Source organism: Scyliorhinus torazame, chromosome 13 (genome assembly GCF_047496885.1).
Source record: "Scyliorhinus torazame isolate Kashiwa2021f chromosome 13, sScyTor2.1, whole genome shotgun sequence".
NCBI lineage: Eukaryota > Metazoa > Chordata > Chondrichthyes > Carcharhiniformes > Scyliorhinidae > Scyliorhinus > Scyliorhinus torazame.
The window spans coordinates 207,183,904-207,206,194 of NC_092719.1; the positions used below are offsets into that span (position 1 = coordinate 207,183,904).

General features: G+C 48.9%; 1 protein-coding gene across 4 annotated transcripts in view; it reads left to right on the plus strand.

Annotated features, from left to right (window-relative positions):
• Positions 1-22,291, plus strand: part of sema3b (sema domain, immunoglobulin domain (Ig), short basic domain, secreted, (semaphorin) 3B) — a 421,273-nt gene that overhangs the window by 161,321 nt on the left and 237,661 nt on the right. Inside the window, exon 1 of one of the 4 annotated variants that reach the window (XM_072472975.1) lies at positions 16,276-16,606. The exons of 2 other annotated variants lie outside the window; for them this stretch is intronic. The gene's annotated coding sequence lies outside the window, so the exon portion shown is untranslated. Of the gene's footprint in view, positions 1-16,275; positions 16,607-16,902; positions 16,923-22,291 lie in introns of those variants that run through there. One more of the 4 variants, XM_072472979.1, reaches the window with a different exon arrangement.

Genomic DNA, 22,291 nt, shown 5'->3' on the forward strand with positions numbered 1-22,291 from the left:
CAGAAGGGCGGGAAGATGTTTTCACTTGAGGATGGGCTGAAAACTGTGGGCCATAAAGGTCAGATAGCCACCTATATATCCAGTAGGGAGTTCGGGAAAAAGCCTTTAGCCCAAAATGTGGTACGAATGTGGCAAATTACCTCAAGGAGTGGTTCAGGTGAATATCTTTACCACCAGCTTCTAACTCATGATTCTCATAAAGGCAAAAGCAACCCTGATAGACTTGACAGATTCACTAAGGTTGCTGTAGAAGCTGCCAGCCTTCACAAACCCAGCTAGGTTATTCTGCTGCTATCTGTTTTCGTTAAATACCTATGCGTTCATGGGGGATGGGAGCTTCGCTGGCTTGGCCAGCATTTATTGCCCATCCCTAATTTCTCTTGAGAAGGCAGTCCATGTGGTTTCATAGAATCGATACAGTGCAGAAGGAGGCCATTCGGCCCATTGAGTCTGCACCAACCCTCTGAAAGAGCACCCCACCCAAGCCCATTCCCCCGTCCTTTCCCTGTAATCCCATAACCCCACCTAACCTGCACATTTTTGGACACTAAGGAACTATTCAGCATGGCCAATCCACTAACCTGTACTCATCTTTGGACTGCGGGAGGAAACCGGAGCACCTGGAGGAAACCCACGCAGACACGGGGAGAACGTGCAGACTCCGCACAGACAGTGACCCAAGGCTGGAATCGAATCCGGGTCCCTGGCATTCTGAGGCAGCAGTGCTAACCACTGTGCCGCCATGCTGCCATAGGTACACCCACAATCCTGTTAGGGAGGGAGTTCCTGGACAGTGAAGGAACGGCCGATATATCTCCAAGTCAGGATGGTGTGTGGCTTGGTTGGGAACTTGCAGGTGGTGATGGTGTTCGCTTGCATCTGCTGCCCTTGTCCTTCAAGGTAGATGGTAGAAGCTGCGGATTTGGAAGATGATGTCGAAAGAGCCTTATTGCTGCAGTCTATCTTGTAGATGATAGACAGTGCTGCCAATGTGCGCCTATGGTGGAGGGACTGAACATTTAAGGAGGTGGAGGAATTGATATTTGTAGATGGAGTGCCAATCAAGCAGGCTGCTTTGAACTGGATGTTGTCGAGCTTCTTGAGTGTTGTTGGAGCTGCACCCATCCAGGCAAGTGGAGAGTATTCCATTACACTCCTGACTTGTGCCTTGTAGATTGTGGACAGTGATCATAGAATTTACAGTGCAGAAGGAGGCCATTCGGCCCATCGAGTCTGCACCGGCCCTGACAAAGAGCACCCTACTCAAGCCCACGTCTCTACCCTATCCCCGTAACCCAGTAACCCCCACTTAACCTTTTTGGACACGAAGGGAAATTTAGCATGGCCAACCCACCTAACCCGCATATCTTTGGACTGTGGGAGGAAACCGGAACACCCGGAGGAAAGTCATGCAGACACGGGGAGAACGTGCAGACTCCGCACAGACTGTGACCCAAGCCGGGAATCGAACCTGAGACCCTGGAGCTGTGGACCAACTGTGCTAACCACTATGCTACCATGCTGCCCAGATGTTGGGGGGTCATGAGTTACTCATTTTGAGTTCAAATCTACTTCACTTAATGGAATATTGAAATTCTTGCAGCCGCTATTGGATCCGATGGACAAATTGCTTCATATTTGGCCACTCAAACTGACCAATGGTCCTACTTTGTGTTTGTGCCCAAGCTTAATCAAAAAAATATAGGTGGATTAGAATTCAAATAGCTTTAGTTCATCTGATGGGCAGTAAAGAAGGCAAATGGTATGGCCTTTATAGCGAGAGGATTTGAGTATAGGAGTGAAGATGTTTTACTGCAATATTACAGGGCATTGGTGAGGCCACACCTGGAGTATTGTGTCCAGTTTTGGTGTCCTTATCTGAGGAAGAATGGTCTTGCTCTGGAGGGAGTGCAGCGAAGGTTTACCAGGCTGATTCCTGGGATGGCGGGACTGTCGTATGAGGAGAGACTATGTCAGTTAGGATTATATTCATTGGAGTTTAGGAGAGTGAGAGGGGATCGCATAGAAATTTATAAAATTCCAACAGGATCAGACAGGGTAGATTCAGAAAGAATGTTCTCGATGGTGGGGGGAGTCCAGAACTCGGGGTCCTAGTTTGAGGATAAGGGGTGAACCTTTTAGGACTGAGGTGAGGAGAAATTTCTTCACCCAGAGAATGGTGAATCTGTGCAATCCGCTTTACAGAAAGTAGTTGAGGAATTAGATATAGCTCTTGGGGTTAAAGGGATCAAGGAATATGGGGGGAAGGCGGGATCAGGGTATTGAACTTGATAATCAACCATGATCATAAAAACGCGATGGACTGGGCTGTGTTCACGACTCGGTAGTTTCTTCCGGTCTTGGGCTGACTCCAGCGCAGTGCTGAAAGGGTGCCGCATTGTTGGAGGTGCTGTCTTTCAGATCAGATGGGAAATTAAAGTCCGGCGAAAGGTCACAAACTGGAAAAATTAACTGGATTTCGCTCTCCAGAGATGCAATCAGCTCTGCGGAGCGTTTCGAGCACCATTTTATTTTGACTGTGGTAAACTCAGGCCCTTTCCGTCCTCTCAGGTGGGCATAGAAAGATCCCAGGGCACTATTTTGAGGCAGAACAAGAGAGTGCTCTCCTGTGTCCTGGCCAGTATTCCTCAAACAGCACCGGAAAGCCCGCAATCTAGTTTTTATACCGTTGCTCTTTGTGGGAGCTTGCTGTGCGCAAAATGGCTGCCATGTTTCCTACATGGTAGCAGTGACTATGGGGAGGGATCTTCTGGCGCGGAGAAGGCTCACCATTGCCTGCCGGCGGGATCTTTCAATCCCGCTGGTGTCTACGGCATTTTACATGGCTCGCCCGCCCCGTCTCCCCCGGTTGGGGGGGGGGACGGGGGACACCTTCATGGGGCCTGTAATCCCGCCGCTGGGAAAGGCCAGAAAATCGCCCCCCCCCCCCCGCCAAGTTTCAAGAAGTACTTTGTTGACTGTAAAAAGCTTTGGACTGCCCTGTGGTCTTAAAAGGTGCAAATGGAATGCAGGCCTCGCTCTTAGAAAAGCAGCAAAAATAAACAAAACAAAAGAGCAGGACCTCGGAGGACATCTTTTCACATTTTCGCCATTAACATTCCATTTGTTAATAGCATTATTATATCATTGAAAAGAACAATAAAGCGACTTGCCGCTACTGCCCCTTTTAGATAATTTCTTTATTTCTTGTTGATTTGGGGCATTCCTTATCTGTCCCGTTCTCACCTTTGATCTGGGAGCCAGCCTGCTGAGCAGTTTGTGATTATGTCGAGTGCTTGACTATAAAACACCACTTAGACACCATCGATCACCGGCTATCAGACACCGCAGCTGGAACTGCTTTGCTGACTTCATACCAGTAAGGTGAGCCAGTGCATTTTCCAATCCCCCCCCCCCCCCCCTACCTGTCTCTAAGGTATGTGGGGGAATTATCTCGTTAACAGGCCTGACCTTTCAAGATGTTTCCAAGGTATCCTGCACCCCCAACAAGGGCCTGAGGGACACGCCGTCGTCTTGGCCTCACAGGACTAGTAAATCAAGACTCTTTCTGTTTATCTATCATCCTTTATCTGTAATAAGTGTCCAATCAGTCTCTAATGGTGGCTAAGGAATTGTGAGTCTTGCATCGGCCGGCCGGCCCTCACTCAATGGGGCAAGGTGACACAGTTCAAATACCTAGGAACAAGGAAGACTTGCATTTACATGGCGCCTTTCATAACTTCAGGGCATCACAGAATGCTTTACAGACAATTAATTATTGCTTTGTTGTCCAGGTGTAGTGACTCGTGTAATGTAGGAAACATGACAACCCATGAGTGCACAGCCAAGTCTCGCACACGACAATAAGATAGTGGCCACATTATCCGTTTCTTTTCCAAATGATGCTGGATAAATATGTGAAAGACATTGATTGATTGACTGATTGATTTATATATTTATTGTCACATGTACCAAAGTACAGTGAAAAGTATTTTTCTGCGGCCAAGGGAACATACACGGTACGTACGCAGCAGACAAAAAGAATAATCGACAAAGTACATCGACAAATAAGTAATTAGTTACAGTGCGAAACAAGGGCCAAACAAAGCAAATACATGAACGAGCAGCGGGGAACAGATCAGTCCGATGCATTGGAGCGTTGACAATTCCCTCAAAATTGTAAGCATGTGATGCTCGATCAATAACTCCAGAAGCGAGATTGGATGACAATTGAAGGCTTTATTGGACTAGATGTTTCCCCAGCAGCACAGGTACAGAATGCAGCTGTTGGGGAGACACAGACTCTTATACTCCGCCTTACTGGGCGGAACTGGCAGGCAGGCTCCACCAATGATCTTCCTGTCTCAGGTTCCTCCCACACCAATGATCTTACAGCCTCAACCTAGGTACCGTAATACCCCTAATACAGACTGCCACAGCATGCAAGAATAAGTTTACAATGTTCCTAACCTTTGGTCACAGGTGAAACTTTCCTGACCCACAGTACATCCACTGAGAGATTCCATTAGAACCAAGATGAAGGTCTTTCGGCAAATGTTTTTCCAGCTCTATGCAATGTGTCTCATTGGAGTTTGGGTTCCTGGAACAAAAATAAATAGGGTCAGGAAATATGTTCAACTATTTTTTGGGAATAAATTGAGGGGACCCAATTAATTTTTTCCAATTAAGGGGCAATTTAGCGCGGCCAATCCACCTACCCTGCACATCTTTGGGTTGTGGGGATGAAACCCACGCAAACATGGGGAGAATGTGCAAACTCCACACGGACAGTGACCCAGAGCCAGGATCGAACCTGGGATCTCGGCGCCGTGAGGCAGCAGTGCTAACCACTGCGCCACCGTGCTGCCCATAGTTCAACTATATTTAAACTTCTGAATATATACCCAGACATCTCTAGAATAGCAGCCCAGAGCTTCCATACTTGACAGCAATGAAATCTTGTATTTATGTAGCACGTTCAACATAATTCAAGGTGCTACAGGAGTGTTATCAAACGAAATATGACACTGAGCCGCCTAAGGAGATATTCGGACCAATGGTCAGAAACGTGGACTAAAGGCACCTTTCAAAGTGTCTTAAGGGAGTCTCTTTACCTATTGCAGAGTCCAAAGTTGTCAACTTTTTCTGTCCAATGCCTGTATTGTGCAAGAGATCTAAATAAAACATAGAACATAGAACATACAGCACAGAAGGAGGCCATTCGGCCCATTGAGTCTGCACCAACCCACTTAAGCCCTCACTTCCACCCTATCCCCTAACCCAATAACCCCTCCTAACCTTTTTGGGCACTAAGGGCAATTTATCATGGCCAATCCACCTAACCTGCACATCTTTGGACCGTGGGAGGAAACCGGAGCTCCCGGAGGAAACCCACGCAGACACTGGGAGAACGTACAGACTCCGCACAGACAGTGACCCAGCGGGGAATCGAACCTGGGTCCCTGCCGCTGTGAAACCGCAGTGCTATCCACTTGTGCTGCCCACAAAACAGTCCGAGGTACGTGTTTAACTGACAAAATGCACATTCAATAACTTTACAGGCTGTGTTTTCCATTAGACAACAAGCCCAAACTTCCTGTCCGTTCCTTGGGGATAAGATTGCCACAGACCAGCCAAACTGTTGTGGCCCTCCAGCAGTCCCTGTATGCGCACAGTTTGGCTGTGACATTTTGACCACCTGATCCCTTCGATCAAACGCAGCAGCAACAAAACGCTCACTAATCCCATTGTTGCTGGCAGTAACAAACCAGTCTTAAACTGGCCTTCCATAGCCAGGATCCTTCTGTTAGATCCATCTTCAGGTGACCACAGGGTCTGGGTAGACCCGTGCTACCCAGACCCCCACCTCCACTGCGACCAGCAAAGCCTGCATATTGCTCGGCATGGTTAGAACACTTTACAGCACAAAATAATTTTTCCTGCTTTGTCAGAGCATGTTTTAAAATTGCAGTGCACATAAAAAGCCTCATTGATGCCAAAGAACCAACAGCCGTCCGTGACTTTGATATGCCATCCATTATTCATGACTTCCTCCAGAGTCAATCATCACCATTGCACCGTGAAATACAAGTGGCTCCCTCACTGATGAAGGAGGTTTTTTTTAGGTAAAGCTCCTCTCATGTTTGGTTCAGTGCTGTGTTATCACCACCAGCTTCAAACTCAGGGTTTTCAGGAAGGCAATGACAACGCTGATGAATGTGACAGATGCACTAAGGCCGCTGCAGAAACTGCTAGCCTTCATAAACCTGGCTGGACTATCCTGCTGCTGTCTGCTGTTCTTATAATATTTACTCGTTCACGGAATGAGGGCACCAACATTTACTGCCCGTCCCTAATTGCCCCTTGAGAAGGTGTTGGTGAGCTGCCCTTTTTGAACCGCTGCAGTCCCCGTGTTTTCGATACACCCACAGTGCTGTTAGGAAGGGAGCTCGAGGCCTTTGACCCAGTGACAGTGGAGGGAAGGAGAGATTCTCCGTCCCGCCAACCCCGTTTTGCAGCGTGACGGGCCCCCGCCGGCAGCGGGATCCTCCGTTCCGGCAGCCAGCCAGTGGGGTTTCTCATTGTGGCCACCTCACACCATTGAGGTTGATTGTATTGACTCCTGTGGTATATCTTCGTAGGATACCTTCATTCACAATATGGCGAATAGTTTGGCCTGGGAGACCACATGTCACATGACGGGCTGTCCCAGAAATTCCATTGGGGAGGAGGTGTGCTGTGCCAGCATGAAAAATGGCCACCCCTTGAGTGTGGGCCTCTGTTTCCGAGGGAGGTTTGAGCTATGAAGTTTCCGCTATTGATCTTTATTGCTGATATTGATGTCAGTCCAGAGGTGCCGCCATTTATTCTTCTTGGTTAAAACCTGCAATGCTCAAAGCACCTTATCACCTTCGGGAAAGACCCTGGGGAGACAAAGAAAATGGGGAGCGGGGGATGGGATCGGGAGAATAAATGGATGAAAAGAAATAATTATAAACCAGGGATAGCATTTTGAATTGTGCCTTGGACTACATCTTTGCGGACTGGGCACTTCTCGCCTTCTCGACCCAATATTCGAGATCAACAGTTTAAGGTCACAAGTTTTGTCTCTATTTTGCTCTATGTTTTTTACTCATTATTTTTTTCTCTTGCTTTTTTGTTAATTCCTTTACATTGTATTTGGCTGCTATCCTGCCATTCGCACCTCATCTAGACACTTATTTTATTTCTATACTTGTTTCATCATCACTTTTCCCCGTGAAACTTTTGTCATTTAATCTCTCTGGTCCTCACGGACCTTCCTACTCTCTCTCCACCCCAATTCACTCACTCTTTTAAAGGTCACGGAACAGAGACGTTAACTTCCTTTCTCTCTCCACACTTGCTGGCTGACCTGCTGAGTATTTCCAACACTTTCTGCTTTTACTTCAGATTTTTAACTAAAATGATAATAATAATCTTTATTGTCACAATTAGGCTGACATTAACACGGCCATGAAGTTACTGTGAAAAGCCCCTAGTCACCACACTCCGGCGCCTGTTCAGGTACACAGATGGAGAATTCAGAATGTCCAAATCACTGAATAAGCATGTCATGCGAGATTTGTGGGGGGAAACCGGAGCACCCGGAGGAAACACACGCAGACACGGCGAGAACGTGCAGACTCCGTACAGACAGTGACCCAAGCCGGGAATCGAACCCGGGTCCCTGGATCTGTGAAGCAACAGTGCTAACCACTGTGCTACTGTGCTGCCTACCTGGTACCTAGCACTGCACTCCTGGGAAAATGCAGGTCTGAAGCATTAATGTGCTTCTCACTTCGACTGTTGCGACGCAGGCTGCATGTGTGGTCGGGAAGTGATGCGACCATCAATTCTCTCAATGACACGAGTAGAAGTAAACCGTGGTTTTAATCAGATTAAAACAGTGCCTGCCTGTGACTGGTACAATACTGTGAACCGCCTACAGGTCAACTGCTCTTTATACTTCCTTTCAAGGGGAGGAGCCATGGGTGGAGCCCGTACATGCCCCAACATATCCCCCTGTGGGTGAAGCCACACAATGGCCCATAGGTGGGGCTCACAAGGTCAACAACATAACATAGCTGTAATACAATGGCAGAACATGATACTAATACACTGGTGAATTACTCGTACTATACATTCACCACAGGAAGTAGGGAAGAAGGGGAGAATCAAGGGGTGCATGTAGCGCAGAATAGAACATAGAACATACAGTGCAGAAGGAGACTATTCGGCCCATCGAGTCTGCACCGACCCACTTAAGCTCTCACTTCCACCCTATCCCTGTAACCCAATAACCCCTCCTAACCGTTTTGGTCACTAAGGACAATTTAGCATGGCCAATTCACCTAACCTGCACATCTTTGTGCTGTGGGAGGAAACTGGAGCACCCGGAGGAAACTCACGCAGACACGGGGAGAACGTGCAGACTCCGCACAGACAGTGTCCCAGCGGGGAATCGAACCAGGAACCCTGATGCTGTGAAGCCACAGTGCTTTCCACTTGTGCTACCGTGATGCCCACACGGTAACACAACAGACAGAACATGTTTCGGGCCGAACGTGAGGTCCCTCAAGCAGTGCATGGTAGGAAGATAGGGCTGCAGAGGGTAGGATATTAGTAACCTTCTGACGTTTGTAGGAAGTAACCACCTGCCTTCAGGTTTATAACTTCAAAGCAACAACAAGAACAAGGAGTGGGAGCTCCTTTTTTGTTGATGGAACTCACGCTGCCTATTGGGTTTCAGCAGTGATAATATCCTTCCGACAGATATTTCCCCCCGCAAAACCCACCTCAGATCCTATTGTCTGGTTGTAGAATATCCATAAGGCGCAATGGCATTCGGAAGATTTTTCCCCTAAATCCCAGGACAAAAGCAGCAGTAATTTGCGGCATTACCAACTTTACATTCTGACATTCCTGTTCGAAGACTTTAGCTGCCTGACTGCCTTGCCCATTGTACAGGGAGTGTTTTGATTGTCGAGAAGCTGCTTGCTTTCAGCACTTTGCGATTCTGGACAAGGAATGGAAAAGTTTGAATGAATGAATTTATTGGTCAACCAAATATCGGTGACTGCACTCACCTCCAGAATAATGGGAGAAGGGGTTCGGAGAAAAGATGAATCAAAAAGAAAGGAGACTTGCGTATATTGAGCACTTTTGGTGATCACTGGACGTCTCACATTGCTTTGCAGTGAATGGAGTGCAGCGACCATAGTAATGTAGGAACTGTGACAGTCGATGTGTGCACAGCAAGCTCCCACAAACAGCAATGCGAAAATTACGAGATAATCGGCTTCTTGTGTCTGGCAACGACAGGGGAATTGTGGGGAACAGCACCAACTCTAGCACATGGCCTTCTTTGACCTCACAAAACCTTTTGACACTTGGGCAGCACGGTAGCATAGTGGTTAGCACAATTGCTTCACAGCGCCAGGGTCCCAGGTTCGATTCCCCGCTGGGTCACTGTCTGTGCAGAGTCTGCACGTTCTCCCCGTGTGTGCGTGGGTTTCCTCCGGGTGCTCCGGTTTCCTCCCACAGCATAAAGATGTGTTGGTTAGGTGGATTGGCCATGCTAAATTGCCCTTAGTGTCCAAAATTGCCCATAGTGTTGGTTGAGTGGGGTTACTGGGTTATGGGGATAGGGTGGTGTGGGCTTGGGTAGGATGCTCTTTCCAAGAGCCGGTGCAGACTCGATGGGCCGAATGGCCTCCTTCTGCACTGTAAATTCTATGATTCTATAATCGTGAGTTATCATGGAGCATCCTCCTCCATTTCGGACGGCCCCCTAAAGCTTGTCACTATCCTCCGCCTGCTCCATGATGGCCTGTAAGCCGTGATCCTGACCATCTCACCCTCAGCTAGCTCCCCACCGGAGAAAATGGGGATCTGTTCAAACTCCTCCACCTGCAGTCCACAATAGGTCATCCCACCCTCTCTCATTGAGCTACAGAATGCAGACGATGCTTGCCTCTGCGTACACTCGGAGGCCAAGCTCCAAGCCATCGTCAACACCTTCACCAAGGCAAATGAGAGCATGGGCCTTATACTAAACATCCGTTAGACAAAGGTCCTCTACCAACCTGCACCTGCCACACAGCACTGCTCCCTCCATTGTCAAAATCAACGATGACACCCTTGGACAACGTGGACCACTTTCCATACCATGGGAACTTCCTGTCAACAAGAGCACACATCGACCATCCCGACATCGACCACAAGCAAGATGAAGCCAGCGAAAGGAATGCGTGGCAACCCGGCACCCCACCCACACGCTCCTCCAACCCCTGTCTGCCCACCTGTGCCAGAGACTGCAGTTGTGCATTGGAATCCTCAGTTACCTGCTATCTAAGTGCAGATGCAAATCATCCTCGACTCCGGGGGAATGCCTCGGGAGGCTTTTTGAAGTGTAGTCACTGCTGTCGGGGGCCGAGAACAACCCCGCTATTAAACGGGATGCTGCTTCTTTTTTGGCCCTCAGAAAGGACCACCGAGGCTGCACTTAGAGGCATTTCCTGCACCAACGAGCTCAGCTTGCCAGTGCAGGAAGAGATCAGGGCGCATTTGTAAATGGTGCCCCGATCTCTCGACCCCCCCCCCCCCCACCCCGACCGTGGCCTTTGGGCCTCCCCCCAAATGCCAACTCACCAATTTGGGGGTCCTCAAGCCTTACCCCCCCACCCCTGGGCATCCCACCTCAGAAGGGCAGGGCACCCCCCCGGGCCTGATCCTTGGCATGGGCAACCTGACACATAGTGCCAGGGTGGCACTGCCAGGGTGCCATCACCAGGGTTCTAGGTGCCCGGGTGGCATCAGGAGTGCCAGGGTACCAACCTGCTCAAAGCACGCCCACCAGTGGCCTCCGATTTCCTGGGAGACCCCCTAAGTTTTTTATTATTCAAAAAAATATACTTTATTCATAAAATTTATCATAAGCATTACAGAAACATTTCAAATTGTCTTGACTGTACATTTCCGGCAGAGTTACACATTGCCTTGACTTTCTTCCATTCAATTTTGATAATATTATACACATGTCACTCTTTACATTACAATTCCTTCTTAAATATTTACATTGTCATGTTTGTTTTATACATTGGAGTGTTGGTGCCCAGACCGAGGGGGGGTTTACACTGTTACCTGCCCCTCGGTGTACATTTGCTGGAAAGACCTTACACAGTGGTCTTTCCCCATTGCGCCTTGGCGGCAGCTGCCCCCCTAAGTGCCGTTACGCCTGGACCATAGAACATAGAACGATACAGCGCAGTACAGGCCCTTCGACCCACGATGTTGCACCGACATGGGAAGTCAAAAAACAAAAGCCATGTAACCTACACTATGCCATTAGCATCCATATGCTTATCCAATAAACTTTTAAATGCCCTCAATGTTGGCGAGTTCACTACTGTTGCAGGTAGGGCATTCCACACCCTCACCACTCTTTGCGTAAAGAACCTACCTCTGACCTCTGTCCTATATCTATTACCCCTCAGTTTAAGGCTATGTCCCCTCGTGCTAGCCATTTCCATCCGCGGGAGAAGGCTCTCACTGTCCACCCTATCTAACCCCCTGATCATTTTGTAAACCTCTATTAAGTCTCCTCTTAACCTTCTTCTCTCTAACGAAAACAACCTCAAGTCCATCAGCCTTTCCTCATAAGATTTTCCCTCCATACCAGGCAACATCCTGGTAAATCTCCTCTGCACCCGCTCCAAAGCTTCCACGTCCTTCCTATAATGAGGTGACCAGAACTGTACGCAATACTCCAAATGCGGCCGTACCAGAGTTTTGTACAGCTGCAACATGACCTCATGACTCCGGAACTCAATCCCTCTACCAATATAGGCCAACACTCCATAGGCCTTCTTCACAACCCTATCAACCTGGGTGGCATCTTTCAGGGATCTATGTACATGGACACCGAGATCCCTCTGCTCATCCACACTTCCAAGAACTTTACCATTAGCCAAATATTCCGCATTCCTGTTATTCCTTCCAAAGAGAATCACCTCACACTTCTCTACATTAAACTCCATTTGCCACCTCTCAGCCCAGCTCTGCAGCTTATCTATGTCCCTCTATAACCTGCAACATCCTTCCGCACTGTCGACAACACCACCGACTTTAGTGTCGTCTGCAAATTTACTCACCCACCCTTCTGCGCCCTCCTCTAGGTCATTTATAAAAATGACAAACAGCAACGGCCCCAGAACAGATTCTTGTGGTACGCCACTTGTAACTGAACTCCATTCTGAACATTTCCCATCAACCACCACCCTCTGTCTTCTTTCAGCTAGCCAATTTCTGATCCACATCTCTAAATCACCCTCAATCCCCAGCCTCCGTATTTTCTGCAATAGCCTACCGTGGGGAACCTTATCAAACGCTTTACTGAAATCCATATATACCACATCAACTGCTCTACCCTCGTCTACCTGTTCAGTCACCTTCTCAAAGAACTCGATAAGGTTTGTGAGGCATGACCTACCCTTCACAAAGCCATGCTGACTATCCCTAATCATATTATTCCTATCTAGGTGATTATAAATCTTGTCTCTTATAATCCCCTCCAAGACTTTACCCACAACAGACGTGAGGCTCACCTATCTATAGTTGCCCACATGTGTGGAAGTCAGAGGCAAGGCCATTCGATCCCTCGCCTTGGGCAACTCTGGTGTTGACATATTCAAGCGAGGCTAACTACTCACTTGGATATGCAAATCTGGATCACGCCCACTGAGGGCGAGATCCAGATCGTAGCTCCTTGCGAGATCTCATTAGCTCTCGGGGGGGGGGGTGGGGGGGGGGGGGGGCGTAATGAGCATTGTAAATATCACTAGCGGGCTCTCGTGAGATTTAACGGCCTCGTCGTGTCCCGAGTCGGGCGTGATGAGGCTGGTAGATCACGCTTGTCAAGTAGGAAATGCAACAGCCAATGTGCACAACGAGCTCCCAAAAGCAGCAATGTGAAAATAATCAGATAATCTGGTTTTTGGTGATGTTTATTGCCTGGTAAATAACAGCCAGGCCACTGGAACTAACTCCCTTGCTCTTCTTTGAAATAGTGACAAAGGATCTTTTACATCCATTCGAGTGGGCAGGGGGGACCTTGGTTTAATGTGTCATCTGAAACACAGTACCTCTGACAGTACAGCACTCCCTCCGTCCTGCGCTGGAGTAGCATTTAAACCTGGGAACTTTGGGCGGGATTCTCCACTCCCGAGGTTCACGACGGCGCGAAACGGCCCCGATCCAGACCGATTCAGGCCCTGACAATGGGCTAGGATCAGGGCCGCGTCATCTACACGTGCCAGGCCTTGTCGCCGCCTAAAGGCGGCGCCGCACAGATGACGCGGCCGGCGCCGTATAACTAACGTCACCCGCGCATGCGTGGTTGCCGTCCTCTCTGAGTCCGCCCCGCAAGAAGATGGCGGACGGATCTTGCGGGGCCGCGGAAGGAAGGAGGTCCTCCTTCAGAGAGGACGGCCCGACGATCGGTTGGCACCGATCGCGGGCCATGCCACATTTGAGGTACCCCCCGGTGCAGGATCCCCCCTCCCCCCCACAGACCGCCCCCCCAGCGTTCCTGCGCTGTTCCCGATGGCAGCAACCAGGTGTGGATGGCGCCGGGGGGAACCCGCCGTTTTGGCCTGGCCGCTTGGCCCATCCGGCCCTGAGAATAGCGGGGGTGCCGGAGAATCGCCATTTTGGGTGTCTCCGGAGATTCTCCGGCCTGCGGCCCACGGAACTCGATGGGGCCGTTCCCGCCACTTTGGAGAATCGTGAGAGGGCGGTGGACCGGCGTCCCAGGAAATGCTGGCGGCCTAGGCGATTCTCCCAACTGGCGCGGGAGTGGAGAATCTCGCCCTTTGACTTTGAGACAAGAGTTGGACCCTGTTGTGTTATGCTTCTTCGTGTAGCATCAGCTGCTTCCTTGATGTATGCTCCGACAAAGGAAGCTTCAGACTTGGAGATAGGTTTAACATATTTATTGAACAGTATTGAACTCTCCTGTTAATCTTGCTATAGTAACTCAATCTAACTAACCAGTCTGCTCTAAGCCATGCAGTGGGTGTGATGCTCTGATCTGCCCCCTGTCCTTCTCTCTAAGGGTCACCTGTGGAAAGAGAAAGAGCATGTGTGCCCTGTCCTTTTATATGGGTTGCCCCCTTGTGGTAGTGTCACCTCTGGGTGTCTTGACTGCCCATTGGTTGTGTCCTATTCGATGTGTTCATCAGCTGTATGTCTGCATGTCATGTTGTCTCTGGTGCTCCCTCTAGTGTTTACCTAGTTGTAGTGTATCTACATTAACCCCTTGTGTATTTACAGTGATGCATATCACCATAGACACGTGGAGCCATAGCCAATACTCATTGTGAAAGCATTGATCTTCCGATTGTCTTCTTTGACTGGGCTAGGGAAGAAAGGAGGTTAACTAATCTGACACCTCATTTGCTGTATGTGGCACCTTTCCGTGCCTCAATTGGTTCCAACATTTGCCTAAAGGTGCCTCTGATGCTCTTTCGTGAATAATGAATTGGCTGTGACGCGTTTTGGTATGTTCTGAGGATGTGGTGGGAACAATATAGCAACTGGGCCCGTATTCAGTGCAATGTAGAAGAATGAAACATACCGACGCCTGACAGGGCTGGACAGACAGGGATATTGTTTCCTCTGACTGGTGGAGTGGTCTCGAACAAGGGGTCACAGTCTCAGTATATTGAATAGGCCATTTAGGACTGAGAGGAGGAGAAACATCTTTATTCAGAGGGTGGTGAACCTGTGGAGTTCTCTACCTCAAAAGGTTGGGGAGGCCGAGTCTCTGAATATATTTAAGAAGAAAATAGATTGCTGGATTCTAAAGGTGTCAGGGGGCATGGGGAGAGCGCAGGAACATGGCATTGAGATGGAGAATCAGCCATGTTCATACTGAATGGTGGAGCAGGCTCGAAGGGCCTAATGGCCTAATCCTGCTCCTATTTGTTGTGTTTCTAAGTACAGCTTTTAACACAGTAAAACATCCTGAGGTACGTACCAGTCAAAATTGGACAATCTGAATTGGTGAAACATGATTGGGGCAGCACGATGGGACAGTGGTTCGCACTGCTGCCTCACAGCTCCAGGGTCCCATGTTCGATCCCGGCTTGGGACACTGTCTGTGTGGAGTTTGCACGTTCTCCTCGTGTATGCGCTGGTTTCCTCCGGGTGCTCCGGTTTTCTCCCACAGTCCAAAGATGTGCAGGTTAGTTGGGGTTACGGGATTACAGGGCTAGCGTGGGGGAGTGGGCCTGGGTAGGATGCTTTTTCAGAGGGTCGCTGCAGACTCAATGGGCCGAATGGTCTCCTTCCGCATGGTATAGATTCTATGATTGCAAATTGTTCTGAACTGAATTCGGTCATGAAACAACTCTCATCTTACAACTGAAAATGTACGTGCAAACTTGCTACTGTTCAGCGGATGGAGGACAACCAAACCTGTGATTGGAGGAAAGTGACTTGGGTCAGGGTCAGCCAATGATTTGTGATCAGAGGCCCACTTTGGGTGGGGCTAAGTGCGCGCAGTGCTTGAAGACGGGCCAGGGGCAGCCACTCACCTGGGCCTCTGGTACTTTACCTCATGAGGAAATGTTGCCAAACCTCATTTTGAAATGGGGCGGGGGAAGGACGGCGCTGGAATGAAAATTTGCCTCAGAAAGGGGGCTGTTTGTTGTCCTTCAGTGGCCTCAAGGCACGGTCGCACAATGGTTAGCACTGTTGCTTCACAGCGCCAGGGTCCCAGGTTCGATTCTCGGCTTGGGTCACTGTCTGTGCGGAGTCTGCACGTTCTCCCCGCGTCTGCGTGGGTTTCCTCCGGGTGCTCCGGTTTCCTCCCACAAGTCCCGATAGACGTGCTTGTTAGGTGAATTGGACATTCTGAATCCTCCCTCTGTGTACCCGAAAAGGCGCCGGAATGTGACGATCAGGGAATTTTCACAGTAACTTCGTTGCAGTGTTAATGTAAGCCTACTTGTGACAATAATAAAGATTATTATTTACAATGAACTCGAGAAAATCGTGTCACTGGAGACTGAAGGAGAAGGGGTTAATGGATAAGAAGCAGTTTTTTTCTCTCTCTAGTTACACTTTACTAATCTCCAGAGACAGGTGATTTCAAAATACACCAGGCAAAACGCAGAGATAGTTCACCTCTGGACCATCCCCACCCTCAGGCATTCCTTTTTTTTTTGTGCATGTTTGTGTGTGTGTGATTATCTCTCAATGGCTTCGGTTTGAACCCGAGCCTGTGTCCCTTCAGATTTGGCTGTTCACCGAGGATATGATTTGGGATCTGTGATCAAGACGTTGGACTCAGCACTTGCCCAGCTGTGTGTGGTTCTTTTTGTCCGGGATCCGTTTTCAAAATAAGCTACGTTGATTCTTTCCCCTCCCTGTCCCACCCACCACCCCTCCCGCCCCAGTAACACAAAACAAAGCTCTCTCCCTCGCACAACTCCTCCAGTCCCCCTGTGTGGATACTGCAAGAAGAAGTGTGCTTTGAGGAGAGGGCAAGTGAGCAAACAACCTTGATGGATCTCCACATACAGTTAAGTGAATATTATTGTTACTTTCCTTTCCTTTCTTATCTTTAAATCTACCGTGTTTTGACAATCTCGGAGGAGGTATTTACATTTTGCAAGTCATGTATTGAAGTCAAGTGTCCAATTTGCCTCTGAAATGAGCTGTACGTTGGCACACTCTTATCAGTCAGTCAGTCTCTGAAAGGGAGACCAAAGGAAGTGAAAAATGGCATGTGTGTTATGTCGTCCTGGAATCATTTACTCGCAACCAATTTATTCATTTATCAAGGGGTGCGTGGAAAGAAATAGAGCGTGACAGAACCGTGGCTCCAGCCGGAATAGGTGAGCCACCCCAGGTGTGATCTGGCCGGGAGGGAGTTTTGGTTGAGGAGAGCTCTGGGGGGCGGGGGCGGGGGCGGGGGGGGGGGGGGCACTTACCACTTACCACTTAGTTAACTAAACCGGACTAACTAAACTCAGCCACACCTCGATGGCTGCATGGTCCCGTTGCCACCTGCAGCATCCACTCCTTTGAATGTATCTGATCTGCGCAGCTCCATATACCAGAGGGATTTCATATTTGGCTATGATTCTAAAATTGCTGAGGTGATGAATGAATGAAAGTTGCTATATTTGCTATGTTTGGGGCAGCAAGGTGGCCCAGTGGTTAACACTGCTGCCTCACGCCGCCGAGGTCCCAGGTTCGATCCCGGCTCTTTGGGTCACTGTCCCTGTGGAGTTTGCACATTCTCCCCGTGCCTGCATGGGTTTCGCCCCCACAACCCAAAGATATGCAGGTTAGGTGGATTGGCCATGCTAAAATTGCCCCTTAATTGGAAAAAAAAAATGAATTGGGTGCGCTAAATTTATAAAAAGACATTTTTTAAAAATATATTTGCTGTGTTTGGCCCTTGTTCCGCACTGTCACCAATCACTATTTGTCGATGTACTATTTGTCAATGTTCTCTGTCGATTATTCTTTTTGTTTACTGTGTACGTTCCCTTGGCTGCAGAAAAATTATTTTCACTGTACTTCAGTAGATGTGACAATCAATCAATCAATAGATTGTGGCAGTAAAATCTTTGTATTTAAAACTGTCAGTGTAAATATTCCATGGTTCAGCTCAAAAGGAAGAGCAGAACCTGTTCAAGCAACTAGAAGACTTTAAATGTACCATTGTCATTCCAGCTATCTTATGTAAAAGAAGACTTCTCTACTGATGCCGTTATACTGTATATCTGGTAGAATTTGAGTCACTGCACCTCAGCTAGTGGACTGACATTAACAATGAGCTGATTGCTCTCTCTGGTTCTGGATCCCACATATTGTCTCACGAACAGGGTAGTGCTGGACTGCAAGCGCGTTTAAACAGGTATTTTGTGTCAGTCATCATTGCAAAAAGACTTGGAAAACTTTCCAAAGATACTTGAAAGTCAAGAGGTAAACTGGAGGGGAGGCTCTTAAAACAATAACCATCATTAGGGGAAAGATGCTGAGGGAATTATTCGACCTAAGGGCAGACAAGTCCCCAGGACCAGATGGCCTGCATCCTGGGGTCTGAAAAGAAGCAACTGCAGAGATACTACATTGTTATAATCTTCCAAAATTCCTTAGATTCTGGAAGGGTTCCAGTGGATTGGAAAGTAGTCGATTTATAGAAAGGAGGGACACTGAAACTAGGAGACTACAGGCTAGTTAGCGTAACATCTGTCATAGGGACGTTGCTGGACTCATAATTAAGTACGTTACAGCAGATATTTAGAAAATCATAATGTGATCAGGGGTTTGTGAAAGTGAAATAATGTTTTACTAATTTATAATTTTTGTGTGGAAGTAACAAGGATGATCGATAAAGGGGAACTTGTATATGTGGTGAACTTGGATTTCCTGAAAGCATTTGATAAGGTGCCACATCAAACGTTACTGACTAATGCAAGGTGACACGGTGTGAGCAGCAAACATTTTAGTGTGGATAAAGGTTTGGTTAGCTAACTGGAAGCAGGAAGTCGGGATAAATGGTTCTTCTCCGTGTTGGCTGGCTGTGACAAGTGGAATGCTGCAGGGATTCTACTACTTACAATCTACATTGATGATTTGGATGAAGGAATCATAGAATCATAGAATTTACAGTGCTGAAGGAGGCCATTTGGCCCATTGAGTCTGCACCGGCCCTTGGAAAGAGCATGCTACCCAAGCCCACACCTCCACCCTATCCCCGTAACCCAGCAACCTCACTTAACCTTTTTAGACACTAAGGGCAATTTAGCATGGCCAATCCACCTAACCCGCACATCTTTGGACTGTGGGAGGAAACCGGAGCACCCGGAGGAAACCCACGCAGACACAGGGTGGACATGCAGACTCCCGCACAGACAGTGACCCAAGCCGGTTTCGAACCTGGGACCCTGGAACTGTGAAGCATCTGTGCTAACCACTATGCTACCGTGCTGCCGTGCTAAATGAATGCATGGTAGCCAGATTTTCCGATTGCACCAAGATAGGTTGTCAAGAGGCCTCAAAGGTGTATAGACAGGTTAAGTGAGTGGGCAAAAATTTGGCAGATGGAGTATAATGTGGGAAAATGTGAACGTGTCGACTTTGGCAGGAAGAATAGAAAAGCAGCAAATTATTTAAATGGAGAGAGAGTGTAGAACTCTGAGGTACAGAGGGATCTGGGTGTCCTGGTACAGGAATTACCTAAAGTCAGTATGTCGGTACAGCAAGTGATCAGGAAGGCAAATGATATGTTGATGTCCATTGCAAGGAGAATGGAACATAAAAGCAGGGCAAATAGAACATAGAACAGTACAGCACAGTACAGGCCCTTCAGCCCGCGAAGTTGTGCTGACCACGTATCCTAATTTAAGATCAACCTAACCTACACCCCTTCAATTTACTGCTGTCCATGTGCCTGTCCAAGACTCGCTTAAATGTCCCTAATGATTCTGACTCCACCACCTCTGCTGGCAGTGCATTCCACACACCCACCACTCTCTGTGTAAAGAACAGACCTCTGACATCTCCCCTATACCTTCCTCCAATCACCTTAACATGTCCCCCCGTGACAGCCATTTCCGCCCTGGGAAAAAGTCTCAGGCTATCCACCCTATCCATGCCTCTCATCACCTTGTCCGCCTCTATCATGTCACCTCTCCCTTCTTTGCTCCAATGAGAAAAGCCCTAGCTCCCTCAACCTTTCTTCACAAGACATGCCCTCCAGTCCAGGCAGCACCTCCGGACAATCATCAGGTGCTCCCCCTCCCCCTCCCTCCCCAACAACCATGGGGGCTCAACATCCCCACTAAATAGCCGGATAATCATCGGGGGTTCCACCGCCTCCCATCCCCTAGACAATCACCGGGGCTCCACCACCGCCTACCGCCGTGGAAGTATCACCAGCGATCCCCCCCGTCAGTGCCTGCTCACTCCCACCCCCACCCCCCCACCCCGTGCCTGCAAGTTCCCCCCCTCATTGCCTGCTCTCCCCCCCCTCCCCCCCCCAGCACCCAGAACTGGAAAGCCCCCCCACCCCCCATGGAGCCCCCACCATGGCCCCCAGCACAGGCTGACACTGGCATTTTGGCTGTGCCAGCCTGTGCCAGGGGAAAGTGCCAGGGCAATGCCCGGACATGTCGCTCTTCCCATGGAAGTTATATTTACCTTGACACCTCCGGAGGGACCCCCTCAACTGAATCTCATTTTTGAAATGCTGTTGTATTCATTGAGGAGTGGGGGTATGGGGGGGGGGGATGCTGACTCATCTGACGGCAGGCAAGGGGGGGGGGGCTAGCTAATTATATTCAAATTTATTGAAATCCATTCTAATACATTTCTCAGGGCAGCACAGTGGCTCAGTGGTTAGCACTGCAGTCTCACGGCACCAAGGTCCCAGGTTCGATCCCAGCTCTGGGTCTCTGCACAGTCTCCCCGTGTTTGCGTGGGTTTCGCCCCACACACAAAGATGTGCAAAGGAGGTGCATCGAACACGCTAAATTGCCCCTTAATTGGAAAAAATGAATTGGCTACTCTAAATTTAAAAAAAAATACATTTCTCGCCCCTTGTGGGTGTAAACTTCGTGACATCATCGGCGAATGGCGGGCAGAATGGGGCAACGTGATTCTCTCCGGATTTTCTACTGCTTCGCCGTTCTCTCTGACCCTCCACTGCTCTGCTCACCAAGATTGGAGTCCTGACCAAATGCTCTCCACTTTCCCAATGCCATCCAGTCCCTTGTGCCTGTGCCACCTCTGTGAAAGAGTCATCCAATTATTTCCACTCCTTCTTCCCTTTCCCTGCAGCCAAAAATTTATTTTGAAGTATTCAACCAACTTCTGCTTCAGAATTATGATTGAATATGCTGCCACCATCCTCCCGTGCAGTGCATTCCCAGGTCACTGCAACCCGCTCCCTCAACAAACTTTGTCTCATTTCCCCTCTGATTCTTTTGCCAATCACCTTAAATCTGTATCCTCTGGTCAGAAGCCACTCTGCCAGTGAAAACAGAAATCTGGAAGATACTGCAAAGTGCAAACAGGTTGTGCACATGTGAGACTTCCTTTAAGATGCACGCATGCATAGCCGTCCAGTGATCTGAAAGGGACTGCACTGACAAACTGGCTCGGCACGACTAAGTTAGAGGGAACATCAGCTGTGTCCCACACGTTCTAGCAGCTATATGGTACATTATGTAAGCGGCCATTATAATAATCTTTATTGTCACAAGTAGGCTTACATTAACACTGCAATGAAGTTACTGTGAAAAGCCCCGAGTTGCCACATTCCGGCGCCTGTTCGGGTACACGGAGGGAGAATTCAGAATGTCCAAATTACCTAACAGCACGTCTTTCGGGACTTGTGGGAGGAAACCGGAGCACCCGGAGGAAACCCACGCAGACACGGGGAAAATGTGCAGCCTCCGCACAGACAGTGACCCGAGCCGGAAATCGAATCTGGGATCCTGGCGCTGCGAAGCCATAGTGCTACGGTGACTTAAAATGTGGCATGTTATTTGACTGCAGGAGCTTCACACCTGAACCCAACCCAGCCCAAATCTATCTGTCTGACTGGCATACACACACACATAGACACACACACACCCTCACACACACACCCACATCCTCATACACACCCTCACACACACACATTCCCTCACACACACACACTCTCACACACACCCTCACACACACACCCTCACACACACACACACACTCACACGCACACACACACACCCTCACACACACCCTCATACACACACACACACCCTCACTGACACTCACACCCTCACACACACACACACCCTCACACACACACCCACATCCTCATACACACCCTCACACACACACATTCCCTCACACACACACACTCCCTCACACACACACACTCTCACACACACCCTCACACACACACACCCTCACACACACACACACACTCACACGCACACACACACACCCTCACACACACCCTCACACACCCTCACCCACACACCCTCACCCTCACACCCTCACCCTCACACACACACTCTCACACACACACACACTCTCACACACACACCCTCACCCACATCCTCATACACCCCCTCACACACACACATTCCCTCACACACACACACACTCTCACACACACACACATAGACACACACACACCCTCACACACACACCCACATCCTCATACACACCCTCACACACACACATTCCCTCACACACACACACT